A 4,407-nucleotide genomic window follows, 5' to 3' on the forward strand; every position below is an offset into this window, starting at 1 on the left:
GTGTCACAGTGTACATTCATTCTTGCTCTCAGCAGGCTAAAGATGCTGAGCTAGTGAGTTCACAAGGCCTTTATCTTGACATGAGAGGAGTAATCTTGGGTGTTAAGCCAGTAACAAAGGCCTGGATCTTGAAAACAGCCTGTTAAGCCATCAGTGCTGACCAGTGAGCTTCAGAGTAGGGTTACCATATTTCCACAAGCAAAAAAGAGGACACTGGGGGGGGGGGGAGCCCCGCTCTAGCCCCGCCCCTGTCCTGCCCCATCCACTCCCTCCCACTTCCCACCCCCTGATTGCCCCCCTCAGAACCCCCAACCCCCCCCGCTCCTTGTCCCCTGACTGCCCCCTCCTGGAACCCCTGCCACTAACTGCCCCCTAGGACCCCACCCCCTATCTAAGGTGCCCTGCTTCTTGACTGTCCCCTCCTGAGAACCCCCTACGACCCTACCTGTCCCCTGACTGCCCCGACCCTTATCCACACCCCCACCCCATATTCACACCCCCGCCCCCAGACAGACCCCCGGGGACTCCCATGCCCTATCCAACTGCTCCCCGCCCCCTGACAGGACCCCCAGAACTCCTGACCCATCCAACCCCCTCTGCTACCTGCCTGCCTCAACCCCTCTCCACACCCCTGCCCCCCTGACAGCCCCCCCAGAACCCCAACCCATCTAACCCCCCCAGCTCCCTGTCCCTGACTGTCCCAACTCCTCTCCACACCCCTGCCCCCCTGACAGCCCCCCCAGAACCCCAGACCCATCTAACTCCCCCTGCTCCCTGTCCCTGACTGTCCCAACCCCTCTCCACACCCCTGCCCCCCTGACAGCCCCCCCAGAACCCCAGACCCATCTAACCCCCCCTGCTTCTTGTCCCTGACCAGGGCCGGCTTTAAAGAGCCCAGGAATCGGGCTGCACTCCGGCCGGGGTTGCGGGGCTTGGGGCCGGGCCGGAGGTGCTTGGCCGGGGCTGGGCCGGCACGCTCGGCCAGAACCAGGGCCGGCGCTGCTGGGGCCCGAGCCAGGCCGGGCCGGGGGTGCTCGGCCGGGGCTGGGCCGGCGCGCTTGGCTGGAACCAGGGCCGGCGCTGCTGGGGCCCGAGCCGCCGGAGCCGGGGCCGGCGCTGCTGGGGCCCGAGCCGGGCTGGGCCCGGGCCGGCGCTGCTGGGGCCCGAGCCAGGCTGGGCCCGGGCCGGCGCTGCTGGGGCCCGAGCCAGGCCGGGCCGGGGGTGCTCGGCCGGGGCTGGGCCGGCGCGCTCGGCTGGAACCAGGGCCGGCGCTGCTGGGGCCCGAGCCGGGCCGGGGGTGCTCGTCCGGAACCGGGGTCGCCGCCCTGGGGCCGGAACCGGGGCCGGAGCCGCTGGGGCCCGAGCTGGGCCGGAGCCGCTGGGGCTGCCGGGCGCCGCTCGGCCAGGGCCGCGCCTCCCCGGAGCTCTCCTCCTCGCGCCCTCCCCACCCCAGCTTACCTGCTGCTGCCTCCCCGCTTGCCCCTGCTTCTTTTCAGATTTCCCGCGAAGATCTAATTCGCGGGAAGCAGGGGAGGGGGAGGAGCAGGTGGGCGGAGCGTTCAGGGGAAGGGAGGAGGGGGAAGACAGCTGCGGGGCCGGACAGCGTGGTAAGGCTGCAGGGGATGGGGGGAGCCGGGAAGGGGCTTTGGGTGCCCAGCGGCGCTTGGCCGCCGCTTTTCTGTCTATAAATAGCCGACCGGGGGGAAATCCCGGACATTTTTAGATTTTTAAAAATCCCCCCCGGATGGCTATTTATAGACCGAAAAGCCGGACATGTCCGGGGAAATCCGGACATATGGTAGCCCTACTTCAGAGAGGCCTGTCCATTATCACAGCAAGGCATAGGCAAGTAGCCAGTAACCTCACAAAGGCTTGTGCTTGAGATCTGCACAGCAACCATGCTGAGCACAGGGTAAGGACTTTCTCTTTACTGCATGCTTTTACAGCACGGAACAGGTGATTCTATAATAATTCAAGTGTGTGTGTGTGTGTGTGTGTGTTGGAGAGCTGCACCCTTCCTCTGCTCAGTGTAGTGGGAGAGTTCCCCCACTTCTTCCAGCTCAGCTCCCCTAGAACTCCCCCTCTTCCTGCCTCTTCACTGACTGGTGAAATGGAGACCCTGAAGCAGAGGATCTGTGGGAGTAGCAGCCAGGGGTGCTGTTGTCTATCTGGGGAGTTAATGTGGTTGCAAGGTTTCCTCCCAGGAAGAGAGAAGAAGAATTATTCAATGAGGAGTCCCCTATCGGCCTCCTCTCTTCTACAGGAAGATCTTTCCCCCTTCTGGATCCCATTTCCCTCCCCGAGGGCCAGAGAATGAAAGAGGCAGAGCTTGCTGCTTCCAGCATTCCCTCTCTTCCAGGGTCAAAGGGAGATCCTTCCCCCAGCTCTCCCTTCCCCCGCCAGAATTCGGGGGAAACAGAATGACCTTGTCAGCTTCTCTTGGGGTCACAGGCTCCTTTTAGATACATTTATGCCCTTGTTCCCATTCTCTTCCTTGTACCATGTCCCATCCCAAAAGATATCATGTCACATCGCTGCATGATATCAACACACAAGGTGGCATACAACCACCAGAACAGGGGAGATGCCCCACTTCTTTTGATTTGCTTTAACCCCTACAGGAAAAAGAGTGCAGGGGGGAGGAAATAGGGAAGGGAGGTGGTTCAGGAGGGACAGAAGAACAGAAATGGGTATGGGGTTAGACAGGCATGAACAGGTGCATTCTATGACCTCATTTGCACTATAACTAGACTCCTGACTTCGGGAGTATGTTCACCTCAACTGATCACAGCTTGTTTTGTGTCTACACAGCAGCTTTTCTGCCACCACAACTGTGCATCTTCACTGAGAGTAGCACTCGGCATGTGTAGTCTAGCGTGCATTCTGAGAATGTCTCCCCTAGTGCCGCAACAGCAGCAGCTGTCCACTCCAAGGAATGTGAATATGTGGCAAAGCACTTGACTTTGACAGTTCACGTTGGTTAACTGTTTCAGATCTCTTGTTAATAATAACACCTAGCTCTTATATGGTGCTTTGCACAGGTAGATCTGAAAGCACTTTACAATGAAGGACACTAGGATTTTACGGATGGGGAAACTGAGGCACAGAGAGTGGAAGTGACTTGCTCAAGGTCATCCAGCAGCAAAGCTGAGAAGGGAACCCAGATCTCTTAACTCCTAGTCCACCACTCTAGCCACTAGGACACACTGTCTCTCTACAGTATGTGATTTAGGGACTAAGCTTTATAGACCCTTCTCTCTGCTTAATTGCTCATTAGCAGGCAGTGCTGTACACCATTGGCTTCTTAGGGCCTGATCTAAAGCCCACTGAAGTCACTGGGAGCCTGCATGGATGGAATAGCATTTGGACCTATAAATTAGTTTTAATTTCAGCCATTGTAGAAAAGAAGAAACCAAAGTAAGGAACTGTAGGGATACAAAAACCCAGGCCTGGCCAGAATACACCCCTATGCAAAGTCCCATGCCCTAAAGTGGAAGTGTTATGGTGCCCAGAGCAAATTTCCATAGGGAGCCTGGGATACCAGCATGAGTGACATCTCAGTGCTGCAGCCATGTCCAGTGGCAGAGCTGACAGGAAGGATTTTGGCTCTGGAATGTAGTGAAAGCTGGCATCTAGCAGCAGCGGCCACACCTCCTCCCCAGAACTGAGTTGGCACATCAGGAAGCTCTGCCCTCTTGCAGACACAAAGAATTGCTCAGTTTGTGGCACTTGCTCTGTTTGACAACAACAAAGTCAGAGGGCTGAAAATATTTCCTATAACTTCTGGTCTCTGACGAAAGCCAGTGTTTATTTTCACAGCAGTCTCACATTTTGAAACCTTCCTGTTTTGTAACATTCCCCAGCAACAGAAGAGTACAGACCCTTTGAGTCCTCTGAGTAAATGGAAGATACAGTCTTGTGACTGGGCTCTGGAGCAAGGCTATACAATGCATCTGCAGGCATGTTCTCTAGGATGATTCATTTAGTTAATGATTTACAAAGAAAAAGCCCTTTGTACACAGATGGCTGAACAGCAGCCAACTTAGTCATCAAGCAAAAATCTAACTGCCTGCTTTTTCACCGGGCTCCATGCCCTTGTGAGTTCTTAGGAAGTAATTTCATTTGTTTGAAGCATCCTTTGAGTGATTAGCAGCAGTTATAACAGAAGCAGGTGAGTCAGGGTAATAGGTAGAATTTTTTCTGCTTGTGTCAATCTGGGGAAAACTTGTCATAAAACCAGGTATCCACTAATCTCTGCATGGCCAATTTAAAATGTGGTTCTGCTTTGAAAAGTGAACATCACAGAGGCTCCGTGTTTATGGTCTCTTAATCATTTCCAAAGCAAATGTGTTTGGTTTACAAGCAAACTACGTCTTTTCTAATTGCCTGTGAACGTTGCTTTGGAGT

The sequence above is a fragment of the Emys orbicularis genome, chromosome 1 (assembly GCF_028017835.1).
Source record: "Emys orbicularis isolate rEmyOrb1 chromosome 1, rEmyOrb1.hap1, whole genome shotgun sequence".
In the NCBI taxonomy this organism is placed as follows: Eukaryota; Metazoa; Chordata; order Testudines; family Emydidae; genus Emys; species Emys orbicularis.